The sequence below is a fragment of the Peromyscus californicus genome, unplaced genomic scaffold (assembly GCF_007827085.1).
Source record: "Peromyscus californicus insignis strain IS unplaced genomic scaffold, ASM782708v3 Scaffold_18__1_contigs__length_77618521, whole genome shotgun sequence".
In the NCBI taxonomy this organism is placed as follows: domain Eukaryota; kingdom Metazoa; phylum Chordata; class Mammalia; order Rodentia; family Cricetidae; genus Peromyscus; species Peromyscus californicus.
The window spans coordinates 37,052,485-37,076,544 of record NW_026294480.1 but is presented as its reverse complement, the minus strand read 5'-3'; the positions used below and the strand labels follow the sequence as shown (position 1 = coordinate 37,076,544).

The following is a 24,060-nucleotide window of genomic DNA, read 5'->3' as shown; positions in this document are numbered from 1 at the left end:
AGCCGGCCCAAACCAGTAAAAAAGACACTTTCTGAGAGCCAACCTGGGTCTGCCTAAGGGCCTTAGCAACAGCAGCTAAGACATGATCTGGAGATGACCTGGACCAATGAGAGGCAGCCATGTCACACCAGCAGGTGCAGATTCATCAGACCTTCCCCCAGGGTGGGGTGGAGGGTAAATAAGGCTTGCCTCTTCTTGAATAAGCTGAGCTTGTTGTTTTGACATTCTTCCAGTGTCTTTGTGGTTTGACTCTGTGCCTACTTGGCCCCCTCCCCCAAAGGGAACAACAGCACAGGACCCTGCCACACATTCACTCCTACAGGATGAGTACTTCCTGGTTAAGAAGTCTTCACTCCAGGCAGAGGCTGCAGTGTCGTAGTTTTCCAAAGGAATAGAAGCATTAGAATACATATATAATTAAGGGGGCATATTATTTTGTTTATTTCATTGTATTTATATATGCATATAATGTATTTTGATCAAACCCACTGCCAATCCTCCCCTTCTAAGATTTCTCTCTCGCTTGCTTGCTCTCTCACTCTCTTTCTCTTTAAGCCCACAAAGTCCACTTAATTAAGCTGTCAATAGGTAGATGGGTATAAGGCCATCTACTGGCACATGGGTAGCATTTTAGGTATTGTATCACTGAAGAAAACTTCCTCCTTCCACACCCCAACTGCAGCAGCCATCAATTGCCAATAGCTCTGAGCTTGGGTGGGATTTCACAAGCCTGTCCATTCTGGGATTTGGGCTGGCTTGATTCTATGAAAGTCTTGTGCATGTGGTCACAACCATTGTGAGTTAATATGTTTAACAGCCTTGTCATGTCCACCAAATAGTGTTTTGTTGCAGACATCCACTACCTCTGATTCTTACAATCTTTCTTCCCCTTATTCTACAATGATTCCTGAGCCTTGTGGAGAGGAGGTGTGATATAGATGTCCCATTTAAAGCTGAGAAGTCAACAGTCTTGTATTCTCTGCATGTTTTCCAGTTGTGGATCTCTGTGTTAATCACCACCTATAACCAAAAGAAGATTCTGCGCTGCAGCATGAGAGATGCACTAATCTATGGGTATAAAGATAATAACTGAGGGGTCAGTTTATTACTATGTCAATTTAACAGAATAATAGAATTAGCTTCTCCCCTAGAGCCTGTGATCTAGCCAGGCACAAGTTTTGGTGCCCAGTTAACAGTGCCAAGCATGAGTTCTGTAAGTGGAATAGGCTTTAACTTCAATCAGAAATGGTTGGTTATAGCCATAACATTCATGCCTCTACTGCACAAGTGGGCCTTTTCTTACCAGGCCAGTTATTGCTGTAGCTCAAGAGGTAAGACTGTTGATTGCTTTTCTACCCTACTAGCATGAACAGAACTTTCCAGCACTATGAAAGCTAGCCAGTAGGGGTGAAGCTTCCAGGTCAACATCAGCTTGACTTCTCTATGCCCTATGTGGTGTCTTCAGCCAACAGGGTCTCACAATTAAGTTCTGGAGAGTAACCAAAAGCAATAGTAATAGTCTGTTATGTTTGGGAAGAGGAGGCCATGAGATTCCACTGACCAACAATTCAAAAAGAGGTAACCCATACCCGACACTGAGGTTTATTTTGGGAGGGAGAATTATGTTGTCTGATAGAAGCATTGCTTCTCTATTGTAGGGTAACACCATTTTAACTTCTTTTTTATATGTATAAGTATATTTTAGGAAGCTGTTATGGTAGTAGGTTGCTACATGTCCTTCTCAAAGGACTTTAATGTTAGATAACCCTCCATATACCCCCAAGAACACATATAGATGTTTAAGAGGGGACTTCTTAGATCAGTCTGCACAGTCTGAAAACTGAGGAGCTGGGAAACCTGTTGCCATTCTAAGAAGAAATAAGACAACCTCTTCTAAGACTAAAGGCCTAGAAGCCCCTGGGAGGATTCTTGGTGCAAGTCCACCTTCCAAGGCTGAGCAAGCTAGAGTCTGATGTCTATTCACCACAGCAATGGTAAGAGATGTATCTGGCTGGACGGTGGTGGCACACGCCTTTAATCCCAGCACTTGGGAGGCAGAGGCAGGCAGATCTCTGTGAATTCGAGGCCAGCCTGGGATACCAAGTGAGTTCCAGGAAAGGTGCAAAGCCACACAGAGAAACCCTGTCTTGAAAAACCAAAAAAAAAAAAAAAAAAAAAAAGAGAGAGAGATGTATCTGTTCAAGAAGAAGTAAGCATGTGTGTGAGCCTCCTCCTTTTACCTTTCTGTTCCTTCTAGGGACACCATCTATAAGACAGGGCTTCCCACATTCAAGTTGGGTATTCTCACCTCTATTTACTGGTACATCTAACAATGTTTCTGTGCAAACAGCCACACCCAGAAGTACATTTGACTAGTTTTCTAGATGACTCTCAATCCAGTCAGGCTGTCAACCAGGATTAATCATCATGGAAGTCCTCATCCACCTGTCCTGTCTCCAGGACAAACACTGACAGTTGCTTTTGGTAGTTCCTGTTTACCTCAACCCCCACCAGAAGACTCTTAGCACCACTGTAAGATGGGAACAGACCAGCTGTGCAGCGGGCCCTGAGTGGGTAACCTCTACTAGGGCCACAACCTCCTTACGGAGAAGACTCATGGGCATCTCCTCTCCAGTGGCTGGGAATGGCTGAGTGTGGGATGGAACCAGAGACACATTCATCTGCTTTAAAGGTGTCGAGAAGCAAGAGGGGAGAGAAGAGCGTGTTTGTCTCTCAGGGGACAGTGGGTCAGGGTGACTATCGCCCATAGTGGCTGGAAACAACCTATTAAAGGTCTCTGTTTTTAGCGGTGGAGGGCTGAGGCACTGAGAGGGTCATGCTTGCTGCTTGTTTTCTAAGCTTTGCTTTTCAAAGGGGAGCCACACCCCCTGTTCTTGCTCGCCCCAACCCATCCGACAAGTCCAGATGGATGTTTCCACGAGTCTTTTCCATAAAGACAGTAAGTGTCCACCAGAAAACAGGAAGCAGAGACAGAGGCTGGAGAGGACAAGGGCAGGAGAATAGTTGGGCAAATGTTTTGCCTAGGTGCTATTTTTCTGCTGCGAGCTACAGGAGACCCACAGTCAAGCAAATTCTGTCATTAGTTCCTGTCTCTGTTTCAGAAATCAATATTAGGCGGTTCTTCTTGTGCACCTTGGACACCGCAGGCATGTCTGTCAACGGCGCTCTGTGCTCCCTGAGAGCGGCCATCAGAGGGCTCCCCCAGGGCTTAGGAAGGGATGGGAGGCCAGTTCTTCTGTCTTGCCTGCCTTCATTTTTTTTTTTTTTTTTTAAAGAATACTTTCAAACAATTTGAAAAGGCTTCCGGCGGCTGCTGGGCTCTGTGTCTGGCTGGTTGCGCACAATCCGCTAGATAACCATCCCCTCTAGCAGGAATCTAGTTTTGTGTTCTGAAGCATGAAGTTGTTGCTTAAGGAGATGACAGGGTGGCAGAGCCAACCAGAGCAGGAAAGAGTTCTGATGACCAGGTGTCTGTGGGATATGATTCAGGTCCCTGTACTTTACTCTGTGATAATAGTGTACCTGGCTTCTTGAATGTAGCTTACTCGTTACTGTGGATGAAATAATAATGATAATAATATTATTTTCATGCTTTGAAATTCAAGCAAAAATGCTTTTATGGCACTGCATTTTTGTAGGCTGGTCCCTGCTGAGTCAAGCTTCAGCTGAAATTGTGTCAGTGAGTCTAGGGAACAAAAAATCCTCTCATTCCCATTGTCTCACACTGTTTCCCTGAGTGGTGCATGGTATAGAGCCTATTGAGAAAAAGTATTTGGTAACAAAGTCTATGGAAGGAAAAGAGGGAGAATATAGAGGTTGGAGTGTTAGAAAAGCCATGGCCAGTCCCCAGTCCAGGCCTGCAAACTATGGATGGATAGATGTAGGTGAGATCTCTGAAAGAGCTATTGTCTGTGGCTGAGAGTTGGGACCCAAGCAGTGTTCTTTATCTTCAGCTAACCTGGAGGATAGGGCCACAGCAGGTTAAGGCAGAAGAAGACAGATTGTGTTCAAATGTTAACTGGCTCAAATGTTAAGAAACACTAGTCCAGGCAACTTGTAAGTCATATTCAGTTACAATCCTCTGAGACTCACAAGTCATTTCTATTTTACTAAAAAACAAACAAACAAACAAATAAATAAATAAACAAACAAAAACTGAGGTTCCAAAGGTCAGTGGTCCTGGATAGATGACACAATGGTTGATCTAGATTTCCTACTTACAGGTACAGCACCCTTTCAGCTTTTTGCGTAACACCTCGCAAGTCATACAGTGCTGTACACTACAAAAAGGGAACTTTATATGTATTTCTGAAAATCAACCAGGACATCAGGGAGCTACCAGAGGAAATTCAAACTGGCAACTAAGCCTAGGTGTGTCACAAGCTCATGAAGAGGTTGGAGCAAAAGGAGCTTACCTATGTAACTTTGCAAAATGGCATTTTGACTGGATACTGTAAGGCTACAGACCAAAAACACTGCGAGGAGACACTGAACTGCAGATGGTAGATTTCTTTCTCCTTTCTCACAAAGATGTAAGCCAGCAATTCCAAAGCTACTTTATGTGTCTGCTACAAGTGAGCAAAAACCTTAGTGCATTTTAGTCAACAGGAGACAGGTTCTCAAAATCAGAGAAGGAGGTAAGGAAGGAAGGAGGATGGCCAGGATGACCCCTGGAGTAGAATCAGATATGTCATATGAATACATGTATACATATAGACACATGACCATACATGCATATAGACATATATATGCATATATATGAAATATATAGGCTTATGTTGGTGAGTATACGTACATATCTTTCATAGTTGTAACTCTTAATACCAGAAGTAGTTGTTAGCAAATAGTACATTTAGCACCTAGATCTTGGTTTCTTTGCCACTGTTCTATAGAAGGAACCAGGGGACTTTGATGAATTTGTTGATCACAGAGCTTAGAAAAGGAAAATTCTGGGCATGCTTGGAATATCTTGTAATAACAGAAATTAAGTAGGAGAGATGGAGCAGGGGGAGAAAGAGACAGAAAGGGAGATAGCAAAATGAGACCCGAATGCCAAAAGAGACACAGAAAGGGAGATAGTAAAATGAGACCTGAATGCCAAAAAGAGACATAACACTCATCTCAAAGACTTCCCAGGAGACAAATCTGCAACAATTTCAGCAACAAAATAATTTCTTCAAGAATGTTATAACATAAAGCATTAAATAACTATCATTAAGTCCCTATTGGCACAAATGACTGAAAAACAAATGGAAGACAAAGAGTAAGTCTAAAAAGACACTAAATAATATATGTAGATCCCCACCTTTATGCAGGCAGGGCTTAGTAACTTATTTCCAAATGATGCAGTATAGAAGAAAGGAATCTGGGAAATGTAGTTCACATCAGCAGTGAGCGTTTGATGAATGGAGAGTCCTTTGGTATGAGTGACTGAAGGTACTCTAGCCAGCCTGGGTCTGGCAAACCTGGCCTTGTCCTTTTCCCCATTCTCTCTGCCTTGCTGAAAACCATTAGATTTCATTCCTAAAACTAGTAATCAAGGTCTATTCCCTTATTTGGGCCACTTCCTTCTCCTGAGGCTGACTACCAAGGTCCAGGTATCAAAGTATTGAAGGCCAGCAATCAAAAGGCCCCTTTGGCTCACCTAATTAATATACCCAATTAAAATTAAGTACCTTATCCTGCCACAAGGTTTCCCCTTTTACCTTTAAACCATCATTTTCCTATGGGCCACATCTGTCTCCTCTCTATCCAGAGGCAGTCCTTTATCCCCCTCCAGGACAAATACCCCTGTCCCCTCTCCCATTCTCTTCCCCTTCTCCCTCTTCCTCTATATCCTGTCTTTGTCTCTTATTCCCTGCCCTCTGTCCCTCTGGGGCAAATAAATCTCCTTTGTGCTGAGACCCTGGTCTTGAGGTCCTGAGCTGACACTGATCTCTTAGAGTGATGAGCAGGCCCCTTACTCCTGTGCTCTTCTCAAATCTGTCACTCCAGTAGGCTAATTGTAAAATGTCAGACAAACATACATTGAGACATGTTTGACAAAGTTACTGACACATAGTCCTTAACCAGGAAGGTCATGAAAAACAGGACAAGAATGAGAAACAGTCACAGATTGGAGAAGACTCAGGAATTATAAGGACTAAATGTGATAGGCTTTCCTGGACTGGATCCTGGAGCAGAAGAGCAAGACATTAGGTAGAAAAACTGCTGACATCCAAATAGAGTCTGCACTTGAGTTAGTGTATCTTACCAATATTTATTTCCTCCTTTTGAGAAGTGTGCTGTGGTTATGTAAGATGTTAACGTTCAGGAAAGCTGGGTGAAGACTACACACGAACATTTTGTTCTAACTTCGCAATTTTTCTGTAAAGCTAAATCCAAAGTTAAAAAAAAAACTTTTTAAAAATAACTGAGAAGCCAAAGCATGAAGAGAACTGGATAACCACGTAGAATAAATAAGCAGAGAATCATGGAAAGTTGGATGGGAGACACAGCATTCCTCCAAGGGTTTACTCCTCCGGATAGTTGTGTGGGTCAGCTAGCTTATGAACACTTTCCCACAGGGAGAGGCTGAAGTCTGTGGGTGTGGGGACATCAGAGACTACCCTCAAAAGTTTGAGATTTGAAAGATTGTGAATCCATACATGATGGAGTAAAGATTCTTAAATGGGGGGAGATGCTTTCAAAGAACAATTTATATGAATTTTAAAAATAGGCTAGTGATGCTAACTTTTAACTACCCTTTTCTTCTATGAGAGGAAGGCTTTGTTATTACAAAAGCCAGGGCTCTCATTTATTGAAAATGATATGATTGCAGCTTCTGCCATGAGTATAGAAAAGGCTAGGAACCTTCTCAATCCTTTCAAAGTGTAATATCTACTTGTGCCTTCCTTTGAAGCATGTGGAGACAGTAGCTTGAAAAATAACTCAAATTTCTCCTAGGTCGATGGCATGCTAGAATATTGTTGGTTAGTTTCCTTTGTGTGTGAGTTTGTGTGTGTGTGTGTGTGTGTGTGTGTGTGTGTGTGTGTGTGTGTGTTAAGCACATCTCCTGACAGTCTCTATCATTTCCCCTCTGTGTGACAGTGTGAGCACCGTGGGTACCACACACTGGATTCCCTGAGAAACGGACTAAGAGTCTCTGGGATTTGTATGCAAAAGGTTTCTGGGCATGTGCTTTTAGGATTAACAGCTCTGGATGGCAAGGAAAGCATACATCAGCATTAAGAAGTCAAACTGTAACACAGTTATGACAGAGACCTCAAGCTCCTGCAGGCGATACTGAGGCTGCGATGGCTCTGTGCGAGAAGTTAAGCAGAGATAATGGGGTTCTACCCACAACTAGTCAATGGATATATGCTAGGCATAGTCCAAACTTAAGCAGGTGAGAACTACTGGGGAAGGATTTAGGTACGTGTTGTTGACAACCAAAGCCAGGAGCTAAACGAATGTGTACCTTGATCCTAAAAGGGACTCTCAGAAGCATATCAAATCATCCCACACAATCCTACCATTGCACCATTTATAGACTTTCCCAGACGAACAGCTGCTCAGCCTTTGACTGGTTTCTTTTCAGGAAAAAAAAACCCTCACAATATTGTTTTGATTTGATTGTTACAAAGTAACAGAGTTCTTTATGCGCTTTCATAATCCTTTGTTTGGGCTGGTCCTCCTCCCCTGCCTCTCTGATGTCTCCTTGACCCATTCCAGTCTCTTTTTGTCCTCCCATTCCTAACATTCCTCCCTTCCATGTCCAACCCTTCCTTAAAGCCTCTCCCCCTCTCATGGTCCCCTTTCTATTTTCCTGCACTGTACGCGCGCGTACAGCGCACGCGCGCGTGCGCACACACACACACACACACACACACACACACACACACACATACACACACAAAGCTAGGCTCTGAATATGAGAGAAAAACACACATTCTTTATGAGACTGGTTTGCCTCATTTAACGCGATCGTTTGGATTCTTGTGCATTTTCCTTTCTCTGTGGATAAAATCCCCGTGTGCACCACAATCTACTACCCATTCATCTGCTGATGGGCATATAGGCTGATTCCATTCCCTTGTTATTGTGAATAGAGCAGCAATAAACTCAGATGTGCAAGTATCACTGTGGTAGAATATGGAGTCCTTTAGGTATATCCACAGGAATTACACAGTTAGATAGTTTTAGTGTTTTGAGGAATCGCCACACTGATTTCCATGGTGACGGCACTTGTTTACACTCCCGCTAGCAGAGAGTGAGGGTTCCTTTCCCCCATTTCCCCGGCCTCACCAGCAGTCTTTGTCGTACGTTTTCTTGATGACAGCCATTCTGTTAGAGGAAATGGAACCTCAAAGCAGTTTTAGTTTGCATTTCCCTTTCAACTAAGGATATTGATCACTTTAACAATTTTTTTTTTATTTCTGCTTTTGAGAACCACCTGCTGAACTCATTGGCTCATTCGTTGTTTGGCACCTTTGTTCATTTTTGGTGTTTAAATTTTGCAGTTCTTTATATAATATAGATATTAACCCAGGTCTGAAGCCTAGTTGGCAATTATTTTCTCCCATTGTGTAGGCTATCTGTTTACTTAGCCAACAGTTTCTTTTCAGGAACTTGTAATTTCATGTAATCCCATTTGTAAACTCTTGGTATTGTTTCCTGTGCGTTTGGGACTCTGTTTAGGAAGCTATTGCTTATGGGCTCCTTTTTCCCAGTGTATGTATTTGACCCCTTTGTCGAGATTAGGTGGTAGCTACAGCTCTGTGGGCTGATTCTGGATTTCCTATTTTCTTCCTTTGCTCAGCATGTCTGATTTTGTGTGGTTGTTGCCGGTATCACGTTTTCTTTGTTACTGTGTGTACAGCCTGAGGTCAGGCACTGTTACGCTTCAAGCAGTGTTCTTTCTCCTTAAAATTGCTTTGGCTAGCTTTGTTTTTCCATATTAATATTAGGACCTTTTTTTCTAGTTCTGTGATGAATGTTATTGCCAATTTGATAGAGATTGCATTAAAGCTATAGATTACTTTTGGTAGTAAAGATATTTTTACAATATTAATTCTACCAACCCAAAGTCATGAAAGTTTTTCCATCATTTAATGTCTTCTTCAGGTGTGTTTTTCTTTATAGAAATCCATCACCTCTTAAGTTTATTCCTGAGTATTTTCAAAGCACATCACTATATCCAGCTTAAAGCTCTTGGGAATAAGATATTTTTCCTAGTTTGTTTCTCATCAAGTTCATTGTTGATATTTATAAAAGCTGTTCCCGTTTTGTTTGTTGATTTTGTCTCTTGCAACTTTATGGAAAGTGTTTATCAGATCTAAAAGAGAAAATATGCAATGTGAAGTTAGTGAAATAAGCTATAGCTCCCATCACCGTAGCTGATTTCAAGGTCATGACTGACAATTTTCATTTCTTTCCTTTGCCAGTCATCGTGTATTCTCTATACTCTCAGTAGCATCTCTGATGACTTTACTGGTTAATAAACCAGTCCTAATCCCTGAGTATTCTGAGACACTGATCACCATGCCTGCATAAAGGCATGGATAATTTTTTTATTGTATTTACTATGAAAATTGGTCATAAGAACATGAAGAGATGCCCTGATGGAACACTTGTGTGCCAGAGTATTTCTTGTCCCCATTGTCTAATCAATGTCTAATCTTAAGCTCTATACCAATGATGACTGCCAGGATAGTGACTCCTTTCCTTGCTTGTGGTTTCATGGCATAAAGAATACAAAGTGACTGGGGGTAGTGGTTATCTTACAGTTCAGAAGGATTCTCACTATTTCCCCTGGTAGAAATGATCACTCATTCCGGAACCAGCAACTGTAGACTTACAAAGCTTAGAACTGCAGAGACAGATAGGAAAACACCTCTAGATCACTGAGAGTAATACAATGCATGCATTCTTACACATGTTCCTGGGTGCATAGCACATTGTTGATTTCTGTGTGTTGTATCGTGGAAGCTAATAACTATTCTGTTAGGGTATCTACTCCAGGATTATCAAAGCATTCTTCCTTGTCAAAAACACATTTCAGGGGCTCAGGATATGGTCTAGTATGTAAGAGTATTTGCTCTACAAACACAAGGACCTGAATTCAAATCCCTAACACTCATACAAAAGCTGAGCATGGTTACATGTGCCCATACCTCCAGCATTGGGTGGTGATAGATAGATCCCAAGAACTCATTGGCCATCCAGCCTAGCCAAAAAAGTGTTCTTCCTGTCCATTGAGAGACTGTCTCGTGGCAATAAGGCAGAGAGTGATAGAGGAAGACATCTAATCCGGTGTCATGTACTGGCTTCAACATGGGTCCATCTGCACATTCACATATGTGCAACACACACACACACACACACACACACACACACACACACACACACACACACACACACTAGTTGTTCCAGAAACCCACAACTATGAAGTGTCAGGAATTATACACCGTAGTAGACCCTGTATTCATGTATACACTGCTGCTCCTCCTTTGTAAGAAATGAGTTTCATAGTCTAATGTGCAATCTTGTGTTTGTAAATCAGACACTGTAAGACAAACTCATCCTCAGAAAGCAAGCCAGCTTTAATAAAGATAAATAGTGGCTTCGTTCAGAATGGAAGGGGTCAGGATAATCAACTGTGACCACATAGCTGGTTAGTCTCTTCACGGCAGAGAATCAGGGAATTACAGCACAGATCTTTAAATACGACAGCCTTCAAGCAATAACATACTATTCCATGTCTAGTACAAATGTCTTTCCACAGTATGATCCTTCCTTCCTTCTTTGTCCTTGTACTATTGTTGTTATACACTGTGTGTGTGTGTGTGTATGTACAAAATCATAGACTGCATACTATGCTGTTATTGTTTTGTTTAAACAACCAGTAATGTTTTTATTTAAGCAAGAAAAAGTCTATATTTACCAAATCTTTCATTCCAATTGCCTTCTAATGTCATTTTACTTTTGCCGTAACCTCTTTATATTTCCACTAATGCAAGTCTGCTGGGATGGATGATGTCAGCTTTTGTTTACATAAATAATCTTTATTTCACCTTCATTTGAAAGTTATTTCTTTTGAATCATGGATTCCAGTTTTGAAGTTGTTAAGGTTGTAGTTTTCGCCCCCTTTGTGTGTGGTTAAAATGTTGCTCCATTGTTTTCTTGCTGGCATTGATTCTAGTGAGAAATTAGCTGTTAGGCCTGACTTAGTTCCTTTATATGTGTCTTTATATTTAATTGTCTGCTTTAAAATTTCCCTCTTCCTTTCTCTATCTTTCTGGAAGTCAACATGCTAAATAAAGCAGGGACATGGTGAGTCCTCTGGCTATCTGTAAAATTCTAGACATCCTTGCATTTCCCAGGAGTAGCCACACTCATCTCTGCTGACTTCACAGGAGACAAAGCCTGTATATCAGCTCCATGAAGGAGATTAGCACACAGTTAAACAGACTTCCCATTGATGGTGTCGTGACATGGTGATGACCTCAGTCAAGAAAGGCAAACCAGACCCAAAGAAGAAGGCAAGCTAACAACAAAAGTTATGCCAGAGACATAAACAGTGTATTTCATTGTGTTGATGATAATACACAGATCATAGGAAACAACCAAGATAATATGAGCAGTTCTGCTACCCTGATCACTTGCAGAAGACCATATAAACTTACATGCAGAAAATTATTGTATGATTCCCTGAGTATTTGTTTTAAAATTTAACAATTTTCTGGCTGCCCCAGTTGCAGGCCAGCAGGGAAGACACCTGCAGGTGGGTCTCCCCACCAAAACCCCCAAAAAACTCTGCCATCTGCAAGACCTGCTCCCTACCCCAAACCCACCCATCCCCCTGTGACATCAGAGGTTTCCTGAGACACAGAATCTGCCAGCTCCAATTAGACCAAGAGCTCCATTGGACCAAGAGTGGCCCCCTGAGACACAGACACAGCAAGCAAAGATTGGACTGAGAGAAGTTCCCTCAGACATAGATACCTCCTATACCTATTGGAGGAAGAGATGAGTAGATGCCAGTGCAAAAATATATACAGCAACATAAAGAGCAATATGGCACCACCAGAACCTAGTGGTTCCACAATAGTAAAACCTGAACATCACAATATAGAAGAAGCAGAAAAAAGTGACCTTAAAAAAACTTTATGAAGATGATAGAGGGCCTTTAAACTGGAAATGAAAAACTCCCTTAAAGAAATTGAGGAAAAGATAAACAAAAAAATGGAAGAAATGAATAAATTCCTTAAAGAAAGCCAAGAAAACCAAGAAAAAAACAATTAAACAGGTGAAGAAAACAGTTCAAGACTTGAAAATTAAAATAGAAGCAATGAAGAAGACACAAACTGAGGGAATGCTGGAAGTAGAAAATCTGAGTAAATCAACAGGAACTACAGATGCAAGCATAACCAACAGAACATAAGAGATGGAAGAAAGAATCTCTGGTGTGGAGGATACAATAGAGGAAATAGATTCATCAGTCAAAGAGAACACTAAAGCCAAAAATGTCATAACACAAAAAGTCCAGAAAATCTAAGACACCACGAAAAGGCCAAACCTAAGAATAATAGGGATAGAAGAAGGAGAAGAATACCAACTCAAAGGCACAGAAAATATAATCAACAGAATCATAGAAGAAAACTTTCCCAACTTAAAGAAGGAAATACCTATGAAAATACAAGAAGTTTACAGAACACCAAATAGACTAGACCCCCCCAAAAAAAGTTCCCTCGAAACATAATAATCAAACCACTAAACATATAGAATAAAGAAAGAATATTAAGAGCAGCAAAGGAAAAAGGCCAAGTGACTTATAAAGGCAGACCCATTAGAATAACACCCGACTTCTCAATGGAGACTCTGAAAGCCAGAAGGTTTTGGACAGATGTAATGTAGATACCAAGAGACCATGGATACCAGCGTAGACTACTATACCCAGAAAAACTTTTCACCACCATAGATGGAGTGCACAAGATATTCCAAGACAAAACCAAATTTTAACAATACCTATCCACAAATATAGTCCTACAGAAAGCACTAGAAGGAAAACTCCAAGGAAGTTAGATGCACTCACAAAAACACAGGCAATAGATACCCCACAGCAGCAAATCCCAAAGAAGGCAAATACACACACACTACCACCAAAAAAAATGACAGGAATTAACAGTCACTTGTCATTAATATCCCTTAATATAAATGGACTCAATTCACCTATAAAAAGACACGGACTAGCAGAATTGATACAAAAACAGGATCCATTCTTCTGCTGCATACAAGAAACACACTTCAACTTCAAAGACAGACACTACCTCAGAGTGAAAGGTTGGGAAAAGACTTTCAAATCAAATGGACTTAAGAAGCAAGCTGATCTAGCTATCCTAATATCTAAAAAAAAAATAGACTTCAAACTAAAATCAATCAAAAGAGATTGGGAAGGATATGTACTCATCACAGGAAAAAATCCACCAAGATGAAGTCTCAATTCTGAACATTTACATCCCAAGTACAAGGGCATTAACATATGTAAGGGAAACAATAATAAAGCTTAAATTATACCTCAAACCCCACACACTAATAGTGGGAGACTTCAATACCCCATTCTCACCAATGGACAGGTCTGCCAGACAGAAACAGAAATAAGAGATCTAACAGATGTTATGACTCAAATGGACTTAATAGATATCTACAGAACATTCTACCCTAACACAAAAGAATATATCTTCTTCTCAGTGCCCCATGAAACTTTCTCTAAAATTGACCACATACTTGGTTACAAAGCATATCTTAACAGATACAAAAAAAAAATTGGAATAACCTCCTGTGTTTTCTCAGACTACCCAAAGTTAAATTTCAATAACAACAAAAATTACAGAAAGCCCACAATCTTGTGGAAACTAAATAATGCTCAACTGAATCACCAATGGGTCAAAGAAAAAGTAGAGAAAGAAATTAAAGACTTCCTAGAATTCAATGAAAAGGAATGTACAATATACTCAAACTTACAGGACACTATGAACTTAGCAATGCTAAGAGGAAAGTTCATCACACTAAATGCCCACATAAAGATGTTGGAGACGTCTCACACTAGTGATTTAGCAGCATACCTGAAAGAAAGCTCTAGAACAAAAAGACTCAAACTCACCCAGGAGGAATAGATGCCAGGAAATAAAGAAATTGAGGGCTGAAATCAATAAAATAGAAACACAGAAAACAATACAAAGAATCAATGAAACAAAGAGTTGGTTCTTTGAGAAAATCAACAAGATAGACAAACCCTTATCCAAACTAACCAAAAGTCAGAAAGAGAACATCCAAATAAAATCAGAAATGAAAAGGGAGACAAAACAACAGACAATGAGGAAATCCAGGGAATCATCAGGTCATACTTCAAAAACCTGTACTCCACAAAATTGGAAAATCTAAAAGAAAGGGACAATCTTTTGGATAGATACCACATACCAAAATTAAATCAAGACCAGGTAAACAATTTAAATAAACCTATAACCCCTAAGGAGTAAAAACAGTCATTAAAAGTCTCCCAACCAAAAAAAACCCCAGGATCAGATGGTATCAGTGCAGAATTCTACCAAAATTTCAAAGAAGAGCTAATACCAATACTCTTCAAATTGTTCCACACAATAGAAACAGAAGGAACATTGCCAAACTCTTTTTATAAGGCTACAGTTACCCTAATACCCGCACCACACAAAGATGCAGCAAAGAAAGAGAATTACAGACCAATCTCCCTCATAAACATTAATGCAAAAATATTCAGTAAAATACTGGTAAACCAAATCCAAGAACACATCAAAAAAAATTATCCATCATGACCAAGTAGTAGGCTTCATCCCAGAGATGCAAGCATGGTTCAACATATGAAAATCTGTCAATGTAATACACCATATAAACACGCTGAAAGAAAAAAAAAACACATGACCACCTCATTAGATGCTGAAAAGCCTTCAACAAAATCCAACTCCCCTTCATGATATAGGTCTTGGAGAGATCAGGAATACAAGGAACATACCTACATATAATAAAGGCAATTTACAGCAAGCCAATGGCCAACACCAAATTAAATGGAGAGAAACCCACAGTGATTCCACTAAAATCAGGAATAAGACAAGGTTGTCTACTCTCCCCATATCTATTCAATATAGTACTCAAAGTTCTAGCTATAGCAATAAGACAACAAAAGGAGATCAAGGGGATACAAATTGGAAAAGGAGAAGTCAAATTTTCACTATTTGCAGACAATATGATAGTATACATAAGTGAGCACAAAAATCCTACCAGGGAAGTCCAACAGCTGATACACACCTTCAGTAATATGGCAGGATACAAGATTAACTAAAAAAAAATCAGTAGGTCTCCTATATACAAATGATAAATGGGCCAAGGAAGAAATCAGAAAAACATTACCCTTTACAATAGCCACAAATAATATAAAATACCTTGGGGTAACACTAACAAAGCAAGTGAAAGACCTGTATGACGAGAACTTTAAGAAAGAAATTGAAGAAGATATCAAGAAATGAAAAGATCTCCCATGCTCATGGATAGGTGCAATTAACATAGTAAAAATGGCAATCTAACCAAAAGCAATATACAGATTTAATACAGTCACCATCAAAATCCCAACATAATTCTTCACAGACCTTGAAAGAACAATAGTCAAATTCATATGGAAAAACAAAAATATCTAGAATAGCTAAAACAATCCTGTACAGTAAAGCAACTTCTGGAAGCATCACCATCCCTGACCTCAACTCTGCTATAGAGCTATAGTAATAAAAACAGCTCAGTATTACATGAAAACTGACATGTGGACCAATGGAATCAAATTGAAGACTCTGACATTAATCCACAAACCTATGAACACCTGTTTTTGACAAAGAAGCCAAAGCTATATAATGGAAAAAAGGAAACATCTTCAACAAATGGTGCTGGCATAACTGGATGTCAACATGTAGAAGATTGAAAATAGATCCATATCTATTGCCATGCACACAACTCATGTCCAAGTAGATCAAAATCCTCAACATAAATCTAGTTACACGGAACCTGATAGAAGAGAAAGTAAGAAATAGACTTGAATGCATTGGCACAGGTGACAACTTCCTAAATATAACACCAGTAGCACAGACTGTGAGCAACAATTAATAAATGGGACCTCCTGAAACTGAGAAGCTTCTGTTAAGCAAAGGACATGGTAAATAAGACAAAATGACATCCTACAGAGATCTTCACCAACCCCACATCTGACAGAGGGATAATTCCAAAATGTATAAAGAACTCAAGAAACTAGACATCAAAATATCTAACAATCCAATTAAAAAATGGGTTACAGAGCTAAACAGAGAATTCTCAACAGAAGAATCTCAAATGGCTGAAAGACATTTAAGGAATTCATCAACATCCTTAGTCATCAGGGAAATGCAAATCAAAATGACTCAGATACCATCTTACACCTGTCAGAATGGCTAAAATCAAAAACACTGATGACAGCATATGTTGGAGAGGATATGGAGCAAGGGGAACACTCCTCCACTGTTGGTGGGAGTGCAAACTTGTATAGCCACTTTGGAAATTGTATGGCAGACTCTCAGAAAATTGGGAATCAATTTACCTCAAGACCCAGCTATACCACTCTTGGGCATATACCCAAGGAATGTTCAATCATACCACAAGGACACTTGCTTAACTATGTTCATAGCAGCATTATTCGTAATAGCCAGAACCTGGAAACAACCTAGATGCCCCTCAACTGAAGAACAGATAAAGAAAATGTGCAACATATATACAGTGGAGTACTACTCAGCAGTTAAAAAAAAAGACATCATAAAATTTGCAGGTAAATGGATGGAACTAGAAAATATCATCCTGAGTGAGGTAACTCAGACTCAGAAAGACAAACATGGCATGTACTCACTCATAAGTGGATACTAGATGTAACACATAGGATAGCCAGACTACAACTTACAGCTCCAGAGAAGCTAGCTAATAAGCAGGACCCTGAGAGGGATGCATGGATCACCCTGGGAAGGACAAGTAGATGAGATCTCCATGAGTAAACTGAGGGTGGGCAATAGAGGGTAGGGGATGGGGGATGAGGAAAAAAGGGAACGGAGTGGGAGAGCAATGAAAGAGATTCCTTGATAGAGGGAAACATCATGGGGCTAGGGAGAAACCTGGTGCTAGGGAAGTTCCTAGGAATCCACAAGGATGACCCCAACTTAGACAACTAGCAATAGTGGAGAGGGCACCCAAACTGGTTTACTCCAGTAATCAGATTGATGAATATTTTAACTGTCATTATAGAGCCCTCATTCAATAATTGATGGAAGCAGATGCAGAGATCCATAGCCAAACACTAGGCCGAGCTCCAGGAATCCAGTCAAAGAGAGGGAAGAGGGTTTCTATGACCAAGGGGCATCAAGATCATGATGGGGAAACCTACAGAGACAACCGAACCAAGCTGGTGGGAACTCATGAACTTTAGACCAACAGCTGTAGAGCCTCCATGGGACTAGACTAGGCCCTCTGCATAGGTGAGACAGTTGTGTAGCTTGGTCTGCTTAAGGGGCCCCTTGGCAGTAGGATTAAGATCCATCCCTGGTCCATGAATTGACTTTTTGGAGCCCAGTGCCTATGGTGGGACACTTTGCACAGCCTTGATGCAGGGTGAGGGGCTTGGACCTGCCTCAACTGAATGTACCAGACTCTGCTAACTCCCCATGGGAGGCCTTACCTTGTTGGAGGAGGGGAATGGGGGGAGGGTTGGGTGGTGAAGGCTGGGGGAGTCAGGAGGAGGGAAGAGAGGGGCATCTGTGGTTGGTATGTAAAATGAATAAAAAGTTTCTTAATAAATAAAACAAAATTTAACAATTTTCCAATCAAAATAAAAAATAATTCTCTTTGTCACTAGTTTTAACCAAATTGACTATATTGTGCCCTGGAGAATTTCTGTTTGGGTTCTGTTGTTTTTGCTGTTAGTTTGTTTGGAGTCTGTTGAGATTCATATATGTGTGGGCTTATGCATTCATCAAATTTGGAAAATTTGGGGCTGTTATTTGTTGAAAATTATGTCCAAATACCTTTCTTACTCCTATGGAGACTCCAGTGTACCATTAAGTCTTCATCTCAGCCACTGTAGATGTATCATTGGTGTCTTTGTATCTTCTACACCTCTGTTTTATATTGTCTTCACTCTGGCATCTGCTAGGCCTTATCTCATTCACATCTGCTGCTCAGAAATCAACAGCCTTTTTCTCCTTGATGTCCAGTATCTTTAAAACTTGATTCAACTATTTCTTCTCTATTATCATATTTTTTTTCTGATAGGGCAGCAAATTTAGTCCCTGCTAATATTTCTGGGCAACAAGTTGAAATCCCAACTGGCTTCTTTTAAAAATTCCAATCTTCTATAAATGTAAATTTTGTGCTAAAACATGACCCATTAAGTCCTTGGGACCTCAAGACAGATACTTATGGTTACCCACAATAATTAGCTATTATCATTTTTCTCTTGCTAACATAGCCTCAGTTTTGTTTGGATAGGAATGTCCTGAGCCTCAGGGAATATAATAATTTGCTCTAAGCTATTGGAAAAGTCAATGTATTCAAGGTACAGATATGTAACACCATGTGCTTGGGAATTTAGGGAAAATAGGTCTTCCCAGATACAGCAAAGAGCTGAGATGGGGCAAGGCTTTGTTGTCCTTCTTGCCCCTCCCCTATCTTCTACATCTCTATCTGACTTGACATAGTCAGTCTTCATTACGGCATATGCTATGTTCCATCTCATTTGCTCTTGTTTCTCAGAAATCACTGGACTTTGCTCCTTGAGGTCCAATATCTTTAAAGATCATTGTTTCATCTATTTCTTCTGGGTTATCACATTTCAGAGAAGATTTGATGGCTACATCTGTGCTAACCCACTTGCATTTCTGTGCTAACAACCAAGAATAATGTCTAATACATAATAAAAGCAAGAAAAGCATAAGTTGATTCCTATATTAAGAGCCATTATTGGGTTCGCCTTCCTTTCCTAAATTATATGAGATAATTTATATTACCAGTATTTAGGCCACTGCTTTTCCATGACTTGTAGCCAAATATAGCCTGCCTAAAACCTGCTTCTTTCATGGTTCATTCTCTTCACTTTTTAAATTTATTTGTTTGTTTGTTGTGTTTGGGTGTTTTGTCTGCACATTAGAAGAGGGCATGTGATCCTATGGGACTAAGTTATAGATAGTGTGAGCCTCTATCTGGGTTCTGGGGATTGAACTCAGGACTCCTGGAAGAGCAGGAAATGTATGATTCATTTTCTTAAGGTTACCTGTTTGCATCCTTCTAGAGCAGCAAAGATAATGTTCTGGAAGTGAGAGTTGCCATCAGAGGGAGTGGAATCTCAGATTTCTTACTTGATGGTTTTTCAAAGGAATGGCATTATCTAGCCAAGATTGCAGGCAGAGAAACCCAGGAGATTTTCCTCTTACTGGCAGTGTTCTTTAACAGACTTAGGCTATAATAAAAATGTGCTCATAGAACAACCTGATGTGGGTGTCCTTAGAAGGAGAGAACTGTATTGTTCTGGAATGGAATACTAACTTCAAGTGGCTGTGATCCACAGGGACCAAAGCTCTAGCCAAAGCTACTTGAAATAATATTTATTAATATAGTACTATCATAAATAATATATGCTATTAATATGACTTTAAATAATTTATAATTCTAGATTTACATAATAAATAATACATAAATATGTAATCATTTCATGAAGTCATGTGAAATTAGTAGTCATGAAGGAAACTTAACCTATTAACCCTCTACAGGAGAGAAAGGCTTACAAGTGGTCAGGCCATAGTCAGTAGCAGTTTGTATTATCTCTGCCAAGAGAAACACCAGCCTTCTGTCAATTATTTGACTTCTATGTCTTAGGACTGCAGAAAGGTAGCTAGGAACAGACTTTTCTGTGTGTAGCTACCAAAAAGCTTCCATGGGTTTTACAATGTTGTTTTTTTCTAAAGGCCTCCAACCCATCAATAATTGAAGGACTACAAGAGAATTGCTTACTAAAAATTAAGCAATGCAAGCCACTGCCATTGACTCAACCCTTCCATTTCTCTGGGGATTTGCTTCTATTGTTCCATCTAATCTTCCTGGGAGCCCTCTGGAGTAGACTTAATTATCCCCACTTTTTAGCTCGAGTGCTCAATGAAAAGGAGAAGTTAGAGTAGTGGTTCTCAACCTGTGGGCTGTGGCCCCTCTGGTGGTCAAATGACCCATTCACAGGGGTCACCTAAGACCATCAAAAATATCAGATATTTACATTACGATGCATAACAGTAGCAAAATTACAGTTGTGAAGTAGCAACAAAAATAATGTTATGGTTGGGGGGGGGGGTCACCACAACATGAGGAACTGTATTCAAGGGTCACAGCATTAGGAAGGCTGAGAACCCTTGGGTTAGGGAATTACCCAAGTCACACAGCTGCTATAGCAGGGACATTTTTTGGCTCTTCTGTAATTACTGCTTAATTGTTTCCTTTGCAGTCACTATCTTGTCTGTGTTGAAGAAAAACTTGAATGCAGTTTTTCTCTGTGGATGAAGATTTGAGATATTCTTTCTATTCAAATTCAACAAAACTGAAGAGTCTCTGACTCTGCTGTGCACTGAGCACTGTGCTAGGCCCTCTCAGGCAGGTGAGGTCACTTGTCCTTTGCAGTAAGCCAATGAACCTATTAGGTATTTATATCTTCACTGTACAAAGCAGGAAACTGGGGCTCTGGAAAATTGAAGAAGCTTGCCCAAAGCCTTCGTTCAGGACAAGCTGAGTATTGAGAGTTAAAATGACAATTAACTCTCAGATTTCATCTCTTGCAAAGGGAATCTTTTGTTTTCATTTTTTAATTTGTTTTTTAACCTCTTTTTATCTTTTCTTGTCCCATTTCCACTCCCATTGATCCCCTTCCTCTTCCTAATGAGTCTTCCTCTACATTCATGTCCTCTCTCTCTCTCTCTCTCTCTCTGTGTGTGTGTGTGTGTGTTTGTGTGTGTGTGTGTGTGTGTGTGTGTGTGTGTGTGTGTGTGTGTGTGTGCGCGCGTGTGTGGTATCCAGTTAGTTTGACTAGGGTTGCTTACAAGAGCATAGGTTAAGGGTTATTCACGGAAGCATGGGCACTTTACCAGTGGCTACACCACTGAAGATGCCTCTCCCATACCAACTAAGCATCAACTAACTGCTTATAAGTTCTCAGAGACGGGCAGGGCCTTGTGAGCCTCTTCCAAGGGGGGATATTAATCCCAGGCTCTGGGTTGTTGCTGGAGAGTTTCTCTCTAGGTCCCACCAAGCCCCGCAGCCCCACAACCCACATATAAAATAATCACTCAGACGCTTATATTACTTATAAACTGTATGGCCGTGGCAGACTTTTTGCTAACTGTCCTTATATCTTAAATTAACCCATTTCTATAAATCTATACCTTGCCACGTGGCTTGTGGCTTACCGGCTTCTTTACATGCTGCTTGTCTTGGCGGTGGCTGGCAGTGTCTCTCCCTCCTTTTTCCTGTTCCCTCAATTCTCCTCTCTCCTCGTCCCGCCTATACTTCCTGCCCGGTCACTGGCCCATCAGTGTTTTATTTATATAGAGCGAGATCCACAGCACTGGGTCTCCCTCAGGGAGCAAGCCCCTTTAGAACACTGTTTTCTGACCTTCAGAAATATGAACAGCTTCCTTCTTAATAGGAAAGATAACGATCCAGGAGTGGAGCTCGTTGTCGAAAGATTTGAGGGTAAATTTTCTATTTCATAAATTTTCAGTAGGCTGATGCTTTGAGTAGACTCAGGTACATCAGTAGCCAGGCCACTCAAGGCTCTTTAATAAACACTCATGTTCCCAAATCTCCCTGCTCTACTCTCCATAAAATGTAGTTGGCTTAATGTCCCTATTCCTCAGAGAATAACGTGTGTGGAAATTGTACTCTGAGATCAGTCCTTCTGGGAAAGGTACAACCTGCTGAAGAGGTACTGAGAAAGGCTGAGACCATAAATGTTGATCCTACCCAGGAGAGTAAATATAAACTGCCTGCCTCTTCCAGGCTGAATCATAGCTTATCAAGCACACATTAAACCTTTAAGCTTTTTTTCTCTTAAGTAAGAATAAATCTAAGTTGACTATTCCAGTGTACGTATTTGTTTTCCCTACACCGTCTATAAACCATGTCCAAGGTGAGAATTTATAAGCCTGAACAAAAACTAGCAAATTTCTGAGGATAACGGACAGCTATAACAGTTCATGACAAGACAGTCACAACAAAGGAAATGCTAGGCATTAAGTGATTTTTCCCTGCAAATCCTTTATATGTACGTCAAGCTGTGTACCAGCACAGCAAAGGGGAATAAATCAAAGGCAATACCCACATAAGAAAGGGGTTTTAGGCAAATGCTATCCTCTGTGCATAAATCAAACAAATAGTGATTCAAAACACCCAAAGGAACAGCACAGATTTCTATGGAGTTTTAGCAATAAAGTTATTTTTTGCAAATTGTACCACAATTTACATTGATGAAACATTTTACAGTTATTTGCTTGTGAAATCTGAAGACATTCCTGGCAACTAGGTCAATATCATTAGTTATTTTTTTTTTTAGCCAAGGTAACTAAAGCAAAGGATTGTTAAGTAACTTTCCCAAGGTCACAAAGCCAGATGTGAGCTGGGTAAGGCCTTCTTCAGAATTTCTGTTCCCAGAGTCCTGAGCTAGAGTCCCAAGTAGTAGTGCTACTAGAGGCCTCTTAGTGACTTCCTCAGTGATCCCAAGAAGGGAGAGGCAATTGAAGTAGACATTATTGGCCGGGCCTCCTGGTAGTAACTCTAGAAGTGCTGCTGGTTGACCCTGGTGTTAGCCTTTCAGGTAGAAATGCAGTTTAGCATGTCAGTGTATGCCTATGGGATGCCAGCACACCTCTGTGATATGGTCTCCTTTGTTGTGGTCATGACAATAAATTCCAAACTGTGGTTCTCTGTCCAGGCTGAATACGTAGAGGACTTTAAAGTAAGCCAGTGTCCCAGGGCCAGAGGTCCAGATGTCTGAGATTACAGCTTAGATAAGGACATTGCTTAGAAAGAATAAACAAAGATCACTAATACGTTGCTGGAGTTGAGACCCAGAATATATGAGAATCCTTCCAGATTTGCAGAGAGCAGTTGGGTAGGCTGTTCACCATACAAGAACACCTAACCAAAGGGGCAAAGGAGAGCTGAAATCCAGCCTGTGCATGGTGTGCTGAGGCAGCACTCACTCTAAAGAAGTCATCTTTTGTCAGGTTTCCAGAAAGGAGGTCTTGGGCCCTTCTGCTGTTCTTCCACAGGAATTGTTACATGTTCTACGAATTCTGTTTTCAGCTTAGTTTTAGGCATTCAGTAAAAATTATATTTAGCATCCACATATGCTGGCACTTAGTGTACATTGACCATGCAACTGTATAGTAACCACTGCTCCTATATTGTTGGATTTCCCCTTCCCAGTCTATTGGTGAAGGCATAGGATTATGCAGGGAGTTAGCTATGGCTGTATATACATATATGTGTGTGTGTGTGTGTGTGTGTGTGTGTGTGTGTGTGTGTGTGTGTGTATGAAGAACTCAGATGGAATGGGTACAGGGAACTGTGTGGACAGGGGTGGTATCACACCATCCAGTCCCAGGGCTCTGAGGGACCGCATCATGGAAACAGTACAGTTGCTGAGACAAGAAGACACAAGGTAAAAGAAGGGAGTGACATTCAAGACTGAAGGACATTTTAAAAAGTGGGACTTCAAACATAAGATCTGCTGTTATTCTGGATCTTCTTTCCGTTGACTTATTGTTTCTACAAGGTTGTCTGTTTGTTCATTTTTAATCTGGTTTCATTTGATTTAGTGTCTACTTTTTAACTTAAAAGGACCATGTTTTGGCTTGGTTCATAGGTCATTTTAATGAACTAAATTTCCCAATCCATTAGATTTGTAATTTGGCTGATCAAAATTCACTT

The 24,060-nt window shown here is 40.4% G+C and overlaps 2 long non-coding RNA genes across 3 annotated transcripts in view; one reads left to right on the top strand and one right to left on the bottom strand.

The window, feature by feature from the left end:
* LOC128113502 (uncharacterized) overlaps nt 1-24,060 on the bottom strand; it is a 303,408-nt gene that overhangs the window by 118,900 nt on the left and 160,448 nt on the right. The window lies entirely within an intron of this gene.
* The window catches only part of LOC128113504 (uncharacterized), a 45,903-nt gene that overhangs the window by 20,616 nt on the left and 1,227 nt on the right, over nt 1-24,060 (top strand). Inside the window, exons 3-4 of one of the 2 annotated variants that reach the window (XR_008219511.1) lie at nt 17,344-17,503; nt 20,582-20,731. This is a non-coding gene — a long non-coding RNA (uncharacterized LOC128113504). The remainder of the gene's footprint in view (nt 1-17,343; nt 17,504-20,581; nt 20,732-24,060) is intronic. The other variant, XR_008219512.1, reaches the window with a different exon arrangement.